Raw genomic sequence first — 13,433 nt, 5'->3', positions numbered from 1 at the left:
TTTATTATTATATCAATTTTAATGATAGTTCATATGGTTTTAAGTAACACGACCTTTCGTGAAAAAGAATTAATTAATCCATCAGACTCATAATATGTGTCAGTTTTGAAAAAACAAAAATCTGTTTCAAATCATTTGTCCATTAAAAATACCAAAGAAAAATTTATTATTATTTCCCCCCCCAAGGTTACCATTATTTTTAAACCTTTACCCACATATGCATTCCTCTGACTACTATTATTAAAAATATATTATTAAATAATATTGATTTTATATTGGAAATCAACAAAACTAACTATTAATATAAGAAATGTGTCAATATCATTAAAGACAATTTTAAATTAGAATGATGGAGTAGTATATTTATATAAAATAGATTTCAGAAAAGAAAGAAAATAAGAATTAGGGGTTATGTTCAGAAAATAAGTAATAGATAATGTTGAGAATTTAAATGAATTCTAGTTAAGTAAAGTAGTTAACAGTGAATTTAATCACATATTTAAATAGGAGTGTTGTGAGAGTCAATTATGGTATGAGACCTAATTATGGGTTGAACACTTTTGGATTTTGCTACCTAATTCATTGTATATATAACAATAGTTAAAACTGAACCAAACAATAAATTGGTGTAGATAAGAGTGTAAGGTTTTAAGTTTTGGCTAGAGTCGAGCCAATGTCGAATCGGAAACAATTCATTTGACAATTTTAATTTAATATAAGATATATTTATTTGTTTTATTACCAAAGAAATAAAATTTCCATATTTTATACAAATATGGTAGTACTACACGAGTGAGTATTGAATTTGTAAATAAACACAAGGAATAAATTTGGTATTTGATCTTAAATTGTTTTTAATAGAAAGATTATTCATAGGACTTAGTCATAATCTCTTAATTCACAATACGAAGTTTTAGTTTGGAAAAAGAATTTTATGACACTTTAAACTACTACATAATCATAACACAAATAAATAACGATTTTTTTTAATGTGAACATAAAAAAAAGGTAGTATGGGACTATCCATTAAATTCCACTTCAACTATAATAAATTGAAAACAATATTCTATACTCCATTTACTCGGCCTCCACCAAAGATAACATAGATTTGTATTGTTTGGTAACTTATTCTCTTTTCAACAACTTCTATTCTTTTTCTTGCCTCCCACATTTGGCAATCACCCAGTTAAAGTATTTTATCCTTTACTTCCACACTCATCAAGATAAAAAGACGAGTCAGTCTCTCTATAAGACTTGAAAAGATGATTTATTCTATATCCCAGACTATGAACCTTCTGAAACGCTGATTTTTTTCGATTTCAGCGGTTCGCAATCGATTTTTATGGTTTTGTTTTATAGGTTATTATGTTTAATTGGACATGACACTGTTCCGTTTTCTCTTCAACTAGTCATAGCGGCCTGTCTGGTACGGTTTTGATCGCAATGTGTCTATAGTCTTCAAAGTGCTTAATCAACTTCGTTCTTCGTCCTAGTCATTTTTAAATAATATGTAATGTAGCTATATTCTCTCTTACGACATGTCTCTTTGGCTCATTGAAGAAAATAAAATTTATTTAGTTGATTCACAAAATTGTAAATTAACTTTTGAAATTAATGTTGATGCATTGTAAAATTTACAAAAATATAGTGGTAAGCATTAAAATTAAATTAGAGTTAACACCATTTGGCTTCGCCCAGGCTCGAACTGGGGACCTTCAGTGTGTTAGACTGACGTGATAACCAACTACACCACGAAACCACCTATGTTTCATTGAAACATTTTAAATGGTTTTAATAAAAGTATTTGTAATTGTATTTTATTGATTAGTTGTTATTCCATTTACATGTAGTTATAAATGTGAATGTTTCAATTGTTTGACTGATGAAAGTTTATTATTATATCAATTTTAATGATAGTTCATATGGTTTTAAGTAACACGACCTTTCGTGAAAAAGAATTAATTAATCCATCAGACTCATAATATGTGTCAGTTTTGAAAAAACAAAAATCTGTTTCAAATCATTTGTCCATTAAAAATACCAAAGAAAAATTTATTATTACCCCCCCCCCCCCCAAGGTTACCATTATTTTTTAAACCTTTACCCACATATGCATTCCTCTGACTACTATTATTAAAAATATATTATTAAATAATATTGATTTTATATTGGAAATCAACAAAACTAACTATTAATATAAGAAATGTGTCAATATCATTAAAGACAATTTTAAATTAGAATGATGGAGTAGTATATTTATATAAAATAGATTTCAGAAAAGAAAGAAAATAAGAATTAGGGGTTATGTTCAGAAAATAAGTAATAGATAATGTTGAGAATTTAAATGAATTCTAGTTAAGTAAAGTAGTTAACAGTGAATTTAATCACATATTTAAATAGGAGTGTTGTGAGAGTCAATTATGGTATGAGACCTAATTATGGGTTGAACACTTTTGGATTTTGCTACCTAATTCATTGTATATATAACAATAGTTAAAACTGAACCAAACAATAAATTGGTGTAGATAAGAGTGTAAGGTTTTAAGTTTTGGCTAGAGTCGAGCCAATGTCGAATCGGAAACAATTCATTTGACAATTTTAATTTAATATAAGATATATTTATTTGTTTTATTACCAAAGAAATAAAATTTCCATATTTTATACAAATATGGTAGTACTACACGAGTGAGTATTGAATTTGTAAATAAACACAAGGAATAAATTTGGTATTTGATCTTAAATTGTTTTTAATAGAAAGATTATTCATAGGACTTAGTCATAATCTCTTAATTCACAATACGAAGTTTTAGTTTGGAAAAAGAATTTTATGACACTTTAAACTACTACATAATCATAACACAAATAAATAACGATTTTTTTTAATGTGAACATAAAAAAAAGGTAGTATGGGACTATCCATTAAATTCCACTTCAACTATAATAAATTGAAAACAATATTCTATACTCCATTTACTCGGCCTCCACCAAAGATAACATAGATTTGTATTGTTTGGTAACTTATTCTCTTTTCAACAACTTCTATTCTTTTTCTTGCCTCCCACATTTGGCAATCACCCAGTTAAAGTATTTTATCCTTTACTTCCACACTCATCAAGATAAAAAGACGAGTCAGTCTCTCTATAAGACTTGAAAAGATGATTTATTCTATATCCCAGACTATGAACCTTCTGAAACGCTGTTTTTTTTCGATTTCAGCGGTTCGCAATCGATTTTTATGGTTTTGTTTTATAGGTTATTATGTTTAATTGGACATGACACTGTTCCGTTTTCTCTTCAACTAGTCATAGCGGCCTGTCTGGTACGGTTTTGATCGCAATGTGTCTATAGTCTTCAAAGTGCTTAATCAACTTCGTTCTTCGTCCTAGTCATTTTTAAATAATATGTAATGTAGCTATATTCTCTCTTACAACATGTCTCTTTGGCTCATTCTAGAAAATAAAATTTATTTAGTTGATTCACAAAATTGTAAATTAACTTTTGAAATTAATGTTGATGCATTGTAAAATTTACAAAAATATAGTGGTAAGCATTAAAATTTAAATTAGAGTTAACACCATTTGGCTTCGCCCAGGCTCGAACTGGGGACCTTCAGTGTGTTAGACTGACGTGATAACCAACTACACCACGAAACCACCTATGTTTCATTGAAACATTTTAAATGGTTTTAATAAAAGTATTTGTAATTGTATTTTATTGATTAGTTGTTATTCCATTTACATGTAGTTATAAATGTGAATGTTTCAATTGTTTGACTGATGAAAGTTTATTATTATATCAATTTTAATGATAGTTCATATGGTTTTAAGTAACATGACCTTTCGTGAAAAAGAATTAATTAATCCATCAGACTCATAATATGTGTCAGTTTTGAAAAAACAAAAATCTGTTTCAAATCATTTGTCCATTAAAAATACCAAAGAAAAATTTATTATTATTTCCCCCCCCCCAAGGTTACCATTATTTTTTAAACCTTTACCCACATATGCATTCCTCTGACTACTATTATTAAAAATATATTATTAAATAATATTGATTTTATATTGGAAATCAACAAAACTAACTATTAATATAAGAAATGTGTCAATATCATTAAAGACAATTTTAAATTAGAATGATGGAGTAGTATATTTATATAAAATAGATTTCAGAAAAGAAAGAAAATAAGAATTAGGGGTTATGTTCATAAAATAAGTAATAGATAATGTTGAGAATTTAAATGAATTCTAGTTAAGTAAAGTAGTTAACAGTGAATTTAATCACATATTTAAATAGGAGTGTTGTGAGAGTCAATTATGGTATGAGACCTAATTATGGGTTGAACACTTTTGGATTTTGCTACCTAATTCATTGTATATATAACAATAGTTAAAACTGAACCAAACAATAAATTGGTGTAGATAAGAGTGTAAGGTTTTAAGTTTTGGCTAGAGTCGAGCCAATGTCGAATCGGAAACAATTCATTTGACAATTTTAATTTAATATAAGATATATTTATTTGTTTTATTACCAAAGAAATAAAATTTCCATATTTTATACAAATATGGTAGTACTACACGAGTGAGTATTGAATTTGTAAATAAACACAAGGAATAAATTTGGTATTTGATCTTAAATTGTTTTTAATAGAAAGATTATTCATAGGACTTAGTCATAATCTCTTAATTCACAATACGAAGTTTTAGTTTGGAAAAAGAATTTTATGACACTTTAAACTACTACATAATCATAACACAAATAAATAACGATTTTTTTTATGTGAACATAAAAAAAAGGTAGTATGGGACTATCCATTAAATTCCACTTCAACTATAATAAATTGAAAACAATATTCTATACTCCATTTACTCGGCCTCCACCAAAGATAACATAGATTTGTATTGTTTGGTAACTTATTCTCTTCTCAACAACTTCTATTCTTTTTCTTGCCTCCCACATTTGGCAATCACCCAGTTAAAGTATTTTATCCTTTACTTCCACACTCATCAAGATAAAAAGACGAGTCAGTCTCTCTATAAGACTTGAAAAGATGATTTATTCTATATCCCAGACTATGAACCTTCTGAAACGCTGTTTTTTTCGATTTCAGCGGTTCGCAATCGATTTTTATGGTTTTGTTTTATAGGTTATTATGTTTAATTGGACATGACACTGTTCCGTTTTCTCTTCAACTAGTCATAGCGGCCTGTCTGGTACGGTTTTGATCGCAATGTGTCTATAGTCTTCAAAGTGCTTAATCAACTTCGTTCTTCGTCCTAGTCATTTTTAAATAATATGTAATGTAGCTATATTCTCTCTTACAACATGTCTCTTTGGCTCATTCTAGAAAATAAAATTTATTTAGTTGATTCACAAAATTGTAAATTAACTTTTGAAATTAATGTTGATGCATTGTAAAATTTACAAAAATATAGTGGTAAGCATTAAAATTTAAATTAGAGTTAACACCATTTGGCTTCGCCCAGGCTCGAACTGGGGACCTTCAGTGTGTTAGACTGACGTGATAACCAACTACACCACGAAACCACCTATGTTTCATTGAAACATTTTAAATGGTTTTAATAAAAGTATTTGTAATTGTATTTTATTGATTAGTTGTTATTCCATTTACATGTAGTTATAAATGTGAATGTTTCAATTGTTTGACTGATGAAAGTTTATTATTATATCAATTTTAATGATAGTTCATATGGTTTTAAGTAACATGACCTTTCGTGAAAAAGAATTAATTAATCCATCAGACTCATAATATGTGTCAGTTTTGAAAAAACAAAAATCTGTTTCAAATCATTTGTCCATTAAAAATACCAAAGAAAAATTTATTATTATTTCCCCCCCCCCCCCAAGGTTACCATTATTTTTTAAACCTTTACCCACATATGCATTCCTCTGACTACTATTATTAAAAATATATTATTAAATAATATTGATTTTATATTGGAAATCAACAAAACTAACTATTAATATAAGAAATGTGTCAATATCATTAAAGACAATTTTAAATTAGAATGATGGAGTAGTATATTTATATAAAATAGATTTCAGAAAAGAAAGAAAATAAGAATTAGGGGTTATGTTCATAAAATAAGTAATAGATAATGTTGAGAATTTAAATGAATTCTAGTTAAGTAAAGTAGTTAACAGTGAATTTAATCACATATTTAAATAGGAGTGTTGTGAGAGTCAATTATGGTATGAGACCTAATTATGGGTTGAACACTTTTGGATTTTGCTACCTAATTCATTGTATATATAACAATAGTTAAAACTGAACCAAACAATAAATTGGTGTAGATAAGAGTGTAAGGTTTTAAGTTTTGGCTAGAGTCGAGCCAATGTCGAATCGGAAACAATTCATTTGACAATTTTAATTTAATATAAGATATATTTATTTGTTTTATTACCAAAGAAATAAAATTTCCATATTTTATACAAATATGGTAGTACTACACGAGTGAGTATTGAATTTGTAAATAAACACAAGGAATAAATTTGGTATTTGATCTTAAATTGTTTTTAATAGAAAGATTATTCATAGGACTTAGTCATAATCTCTTAATTCACAATACGAAGTTTTAGTTTGGAAAAAGAATTTTATGACACTTTAAACTACTACATAATCATAACACAAATAAATAACGATTTTTTTTATGTGAACATAAAAAAAAGGTAGTATGGGACTATCCATTAAATTCCACTTCAACTATAATAAATTGAAAACAATATTCTATACTCCATTTACTCGGCCTCCACCAAAGATAACATAGATTTGTATTGTTTGGTAACTTATTCTCTTCTCAACAACTTCTATTCTTTTTCTTGCCTCCCACATTTGGCAATCACCCAGTTAAAGTATTTTATCCTTTACTTCCACACTCATCAAGATAAAAAGACGAGTCAGTCTCTCTATAAGACTTGAAAAGATGATTTATTCTATATCCCAGACTATGAACCTTCTGAAACGCTGTTTTTTTTCGATTTCAGCGGTTCGCAATCGATTTTTATGGTTTTGTTTTATAGGTTATTATGTTTAATTGGACATGACACTGTTCCGTTTTCTCTTCAACTAGTCATAGCGGCCTGTCTGGTACGGTTTTGATCGCAATGTGTCTATAGTCTTCAAAGTGCTTAATCAACTTCGTTCTTCGTCCTAGTCATTTTTAAATAATATGTAATGTAGCTATATTCTCTCTTACAACATGTCTCTTTGGCTCATTCTAGAAAATAAAATTTATTTAGTTGATTCACAAAATTGTAAATTAACTTTTGAAATTAATGTTGATGCATTGTAAAATTTACAAAAATATAGTGGTAAGCATTAAAATTTAAATTAGAGTTAACACCATTTGGCTTCGCCCAGGCTCGAACTGGGGACCTTCAGTGTGTTAGACTGACGTGATAACCAACTACACCACGAAACCACCTATGTTTCATTGAAACATTTTAAATGGTTTTAATAAAAGTATTTGTAATTGTATTTTATTGATTAGTTGTTATTCCATTTACATGTAGTTATAAATGTGAATGTTTCAATTGTTTGACTGATGAAAGTTTATTATTATATCAATTTTAATGATAGTTCATATGGTTTTAAGTAACATGACCTTTCGTGAAAAAGAATTAATTAATCCATCAGACTCATAATATGTGTCAGTTTTGAAAAAACAAAAATCTGTTTCAAATCATTTGTCCATTAAAAATACCAAAGAAAAATTTATTATTTCCCCCCCCCCCCCAAGGTTACCATTATTTTTAAACCTTTACCCACATATGCATTCCTCTGACTACTATTATTAAAAATATATTATTAAATAATATTGATTTTATATTGGAAATCAACAAAACTAACTATTAATATAAGAAATGTGTCAATATCATTAAAGACAATTTTAAATTAGAATGATGGAGTAGTATATTTATATAAAATAGATTTCAGAAAAGAAAGAAAATAAGAATTAGGGGTTATGTTCATAAAATAAGTAATAGATAATGTTGAGAATTTAAATGAATTCTAGTTAAGTAAAGTAGTTAACAGTGAATTTAATCACATATTTAAATAGGAGTGTTGTGAGAGTCAATTATGGTATGAGACCTAATTATGGGTTGAACACTTTTGGATTTTGCTACCTAATTCATTGTATATATAACAATAGTTAAAACTGAACCAAACAATAAATTGGTGTAGATAAGAGTGTAAGGTTTTAAGTTTTGGCTAGAGTCGAGCCAATGTCGAATCGGAAACAATTCATTTGACAATTTTAATTTAATATAAGATATATTTATTTGTTTTATTACCAAAGAAATAAAATTTCCATATTTTATACAAATATGGTAGTACTACACGAGTGAGTATTGAATTTGTAAATAAACACAAGGAATAAATTTGGTATTTGATCTTAAATTGTTTTTAATAGAAAGATTATTCATAGGACTTAGTCATAATCTCTTAATTCACAATACGAAGTTTTAGTTTGGAAAAAGAATTTTATGACACTTTAAACTACTACATAATCATAACACAAATAAATAACGATTTTTTTTATGTGAACATAAAAAAAAGGTAGTATGGGACTATCCATTAAATTCCACTTCAACTATAATAAATTGAAAACAATATTCTATACTCCATTTACTCGGCCTCCACCAAAGATAACATAGATTTGTATTGTTTGGTAACTTATTCTCTTCTCAACAACTTCTATTCTTTTTCTTGCCTCCCACATTTGGCAATCACCCAGTTAAAGTATTTTATCCTTTACTTCCACACTCATCAAGATAAAAAGACGAGTCAGTCTCTCTATAAGACTTGAAAAGATGATTTATTCTATATCCCAGACTATGAACCTTCTGAAACGCTGTTTTTTTTCGATTTCAGCGGTTCGCAATCGATTTTTATGGTTTTGTTTTATAGGTTATTATGTTTAATTGGACATGACACTGTTCCGTTTTCTCTTCAACTAGTCATAGCGGCCTGTCTGGTACGGTTTTGATCGCAATGTGTCTATAGTCTTCAAAGTGCTTAATCAACTTCGTTCTTCGTCCTAGTCATTTTTAAATAATATGTAATGTAGCTATATTCTCTCTTACAACATGTCTCTTTGGCTCATTCTAGAAAATAAAATTTATTTAGTTGATTCACAAAATTGTAAATTAACTTTTGAAATTAATGTTGATGCATTGTAAAATTTACAAAAATATAGTGGTAAGCATTAAAATTTAAATTAGAGTTAACACCATTTGGCTTCGCCCAGGCTCGAACTGGGGACCTTCAGTGTGTTAGACTGACGTGATAACCAACTACACCACGAAACCACCTATGTTTCATTGAAACATTTTAAATGGTTTTAATAAAAGTATTTGTAATTGTATTTTATTGATTAGTTGTTATTCCATTTACATGTAGTTATAAATGTGAATGTTTCAATTGTTTGACTGATGAAAGTTTATTATTATATCAATTTTAATGATAGTTCATATGGTTTTAAGTAACATGACCTTTCGTGAAAAAGAATTAATTAATCCATCAGACTCATAATATGTGTCAGTTTTGAAAAAACAAAAATCTGTTTCAAATCATTTGTCCATTAAAAATACCAAAGAAAAATTTATTATTATTTCCCCCCCCCCCCAAGGTTACCATTATTTTTTAAACCTTTACCCACATATGCATTCCTCTGACTACTATTATTAAAAATATATTATTAAATAATATTGATTTTATATTGGAAATCAACAAAACTAACTATTAATATAAGAAATGTGTCAATATCATTAAAGACAATTTTAAATTAGAATGATGGAGTAGTATATTTATATAAAATAGATTTCAGAAAAGAAAGAAAATAAGAATTAGGGGTTATGTTCATAAAATAAGTAATAGATAATGTTGAGAATTTAAATGAATTCTAGTTAAGTAAAGTAGTTAACAGTGAATTTAATCACATATTTAAATAGGAGTGTTGTGAGAGTCAATTATGGTATGAGACCTAATTATGGGTTGAACACTTTTGGATTTTGCTACCTAATTCATTGTATATATAACAATAGTTAAAACTGAACCAAACAATAAATTGGTGTAGATAAGAGTGTAAGGTTTTAAGTTTTGGCTAGAGTCGAGCCAATGTCGAATCGGAAACAATTCATTTGACAATTTTAATTTAATATAAGATATATTTATTTGTTTTATTACCAAAGAAATAAAATTTCCATATTTTATACAAATATGGTAGTACTACACGAGTGAGTATTGAATTTGTAAATAAACACAAGGAATAAATTTGGTATTTGATCTTAAATTGTTTTTAATAGAAAGATTATTCATAGGACTTAGTCATAATCTCTTAATTCACAATACGAAGTTTTAGTTTGGAAAAAGAATTTTATGACACTTTAAACTACTACATAATCATAACACAAATAAATAACGATTTTTTTTATGTGAACATAAAAAAAAGGTAGTATGGGACTATCCATTAAATTCCACTTCAACTATAATAAATTGAAAACAATATTCTATACTCCATTTACTCGGCCTCCACCAAAGATAACATAGATTTGTATTGTTTGGTAACTTATTCTCTTCTCAACAACTTCTATTCTTTTTCTTGCCTCCCACATTTGGCAATCACCCAGTTAAAGTATTTTATCCTTTACTTCCACACTCATCAAGATAAAAAGACGAGTCAGTCTCTCTATAAGACTTGAAAAGATGATTTATTCTATATCCCAGACTATGAACCTTCTGAAACGCTGTTTTTTTTCGATTTCAGCGGTTCGCAATCGATTTTTATGGTTTTGTTTTATAGGTTATTATGTTTAATTGGACATGACACTGTTCCGTTTTCTCTTCAACTAGTCATAGCGGCCTGTCTGGTACGGTTTTGATCGCAATGTGTCTATAGTCTTCAAAGTGCTTAATCAACTTCGTTCTTCGTCCTAGTCATTTTTAAATAATATGTAATGTAGCTATATTCTCTCTTACAACATGTCTCTTTGGCTCATTCTAGAAAATAAAATTTATTTAGTTGATTCACAAAATTGTAAATTAACTTTTGAAATTAATGTTGATGCATTGTAAAATTTACAAAAATATAGTGGTAAGCATTAAAATTTAAATTAGAGTTAACACCATTTGGCTTCGCCCAGGCTCGAACTGGGGACCTTCAGTGTGTTAGACTGACGTGATAACCAACTACACCACGAAACCACCTATGTTTCATTGAAACATTTTAAATGGTTTTAATAAAAGTATTTGTAATTGTATTTTATTGATTAGTTGTTATTCCATTTACATGTAGTTATAAATGTGAATGTTTCAATTGTTTGACTGATGAAAGTTTATTATTATATCAATTTTAATGATAGTTCATATGGTTTTAAGTAACATGACCTTTCGTGAAAAAGAATTAATTAATCCATCCGAATCATAATATGTGTCAGTTTTGAAAAAACAAAAATCTGTTTCAAATCATTTGTCCATTAAAAATACCAAAGAAAAATTTATTATTATTTCCCCCCCCCCCCCAAGGTTACCATTATTTTTAAACCTTTACCCACATATGCATTCCTCTGACTACTATTATGAAAAATATATTATTAAATAATATTGATTTTATATTGGAAATCAACAAAACTAACTATTAATATAAGAAATGTGTCAATATCATTAAAGACAATTTTAAATTAGAATGATGGAGTAGTATATTTATATAAAATAGATTTCAGAAAAGAAAGAAAATAAGAATTAGGGGTTATGTTCATAAAATAAGTAATAGATAATGTTGAGAATTTAAATGAATTCTAGTTAAGTAAAGTAGTTAACAGTGAATTTAATCACATATTTAAATAGGAGTGTTGTGAGAGTCAATTATGGTATGAGACCTAATTATGGGTTGAACACTTTTGGATTTTGCTACCTAATTCATTGTATATATAACAATAGTTAAAACTGAACCAAACAATAAATTGGTGTAGATAAGAGTGTAAGGTTTTAAGTTTTGGCTAGAGTCGAGCCAATGTCGAATCGGAAACAATTCATTTGACAATTTTAATTTAATATAAGATATATTTATTTGTTTTATTACCAAAGAAATAAAATTTCCATATTTTATACAAATATGGTAGTACTACACGAGTGAGTATTGAATTTGTAAATAAACACAAGGAATAAATTTGGTATTTGATCTTAAATTGTTTTTAATAGAAAGATTATTCATAGGACTTAGTCATAATCTCTTAATTCACAATACGAAGTTTTAGTTTGGAAAAAGAATTTTATGACACTTTAAACTACTACATAATCATAACACAAATAAATAACGATTTTTTTTATGTGAACATAAAAAAAAGGTAGTATGGGACTATCCATTAAATTCCACTTCAACTATAATAAATTGAAAACAATATTCTATACTCCATTTACTCGGCCTCCACCAAAGATAACATAGATTTGTATTGTTTGGTAACTTATTCTCTTCTCAACAACTTCTATTCTTTTTCTTGCCTCCCACATTTGGCAATCACCCAGTTAAAGTATTTTATCCTTTACTTCCACACTCATCAAGATAAAAAGACGAGTCAGTCTCTCTATAAGACTTGAAAAGATGATTTATTCTATATCCCAGACTATGAACCTTCTGAAACGCTGTTTTTTTTCGATTTCAGCGGTTCGCAATCGATTTTTATGGTTTTGTTTTATAGGTTATTATGTTTAATTGGACATGACACTGTTCCGTTTTCTCTTCAACTAGTCATAGCGGCCTGTCTGGTACGGTTTTGATCGCAATGTGTCTATAGTCTTCAAAGTGCTTAATCAACTTCGTTCTTCGTCCTAGTCATTTTTAAATAATATGTAATGTAGCTATATTCTCTCTTACAACATGTCTCTTTGGCTCATTCTAGAAAATAAAATTTATTTAGTTGATTCACAAAATTGTAAATTAACTTTTGAAATTAATGTTGATGCATTGTAAAATTTACAAAAATATAGTGGTAAGCATTAAAATTTAAATTAGAGTTAACACCATTTGGCTTCGCCCAGGCTCGAACTGGGGACCTTCAGTGTGTTAGACTGACGTGATAACCAACTACACCACGAAACCACCTATGTTTCATTGAAACATTTTAAATGGTTTTAATAAAAGTATTTGTAATTGTATTTTATTGATTAGTTGTTATTCCATTTACATGTAGTTATAAATGTGAATGTTTCAATTGTTTGACTGATGAAAGTTTATTATTATATCAATTTTAATGATAGTTCATATGGTTTTAAGTAACATGACCTTTCGTGAAAAAGAATTAATTAATCCATCAGACTCATAATATGTGTCAGTTTTGAAAAAACAAAAATCTGTTTCAAATCATTTGTCCATTAAAAATACCAAAGAAAAATTTATTATTATTTCCCCCCCCCC

General features: G+C 27.8%; 7 non-coding genes across 7 annotated transcripts; all 7 read right to left on the bottom strand.

The window, feature by feature from the left end:
• Positions 1-1,685: 1,685 nt before the first annotated feature.
• On the bottom strand, positions 1,686-1,759 carry TRNAV-AAC (transfer RNA valine (anticodon AAC)). The gene has a single exon. It is a non-coding gene; the product is annotated as a tRNA-Val (tRNA).
• A 1,820-nt stretch (positions 1,760-3,579) lies between these two features.
• TRNAV-AAC (transfer RNA valine (anticodon AAC)) lies at positions 3,580-3,653 on the bottom strand. The gene has a single exon. It is a non-coding gene; the product is annotated as a tRNA-Val (tRNA).
• Positions 3,654-5,470: 1,817 nt separating this feature from the next.
• On the bottom strand, positions 5,471-5,544 carry TRNAV-AAC (transfer RNA valine (anticodon AAC)). The gene has a single exon. It is a non-coding gene; the product is annotated as a tRNA-Val (tRNA).
• A 1,821-nt stretch (positions 5,545-7,365) lies between these two features.
• Positions 7,366-7,439, bottom strand: TRNAV-AAC (transfer RNA valine (anticodon AAC)). Its single transcript has one exon. It is a non-coding gene; the product is annotated as a tRNA-Val (tRNA).
• Positions 7,440-9,256: 1,817 nt separating this feature from the next.
• On the bottom strand, positions 9,257-9,330 carry TRNAV-AAC (transfer RNA valine (anticodon AAC)). The gene has a single exon. It is a non-coding gene; the product is annotated as a tRNA-Val (tRNA).
• A 1,820-nt stretch (positions 9,331-11,150) lies between these two features.
• On the bottom strand, positions 11,151-11,224 carry TRNAV-AAC (transfer RNA valine (anticodon AAC)). The gene has a single exon. It is a non-coding gene; the product is annotated as a tRNA-Val (tRNA).
• A 1,820-nt stretch (positions 11,225-13,044) lies between these two features.
• Positions 13,045-13,118, bottom strand: TRNAV-AAC (transfer RNA valine (anticodon AAC)). The gene has a single exon. It is a non-coding gene; the product is annotated as a tRNA-Val (tRNA).
• Positions 13,119-13,433: the final 315 nt, after the last annotated feature.

The sequence above is a fragment of the Lathyrus oleraceus genome, unplaced genomic scaffold, assembly GCF_024323335.1.
Source record: "Lathyrus oleraceus cultivar Zhongwan6 unplaced genomic scaffold, CAAS_Psat_ZW6_1.0 chrUn0165, whole genome shotgun sequence".
Lineage (NCBI taxonomy): Eukaryota > Viridiplantae > Streptophyta > Magnoliopsida > Fabales > Fabaceae > Lathyrus > Lathyrus oleraceus.
Note: the sequence above shows the minus strand (reverse complement) of the source record. Positions and strands in the feature narration are given on the sequence as shown.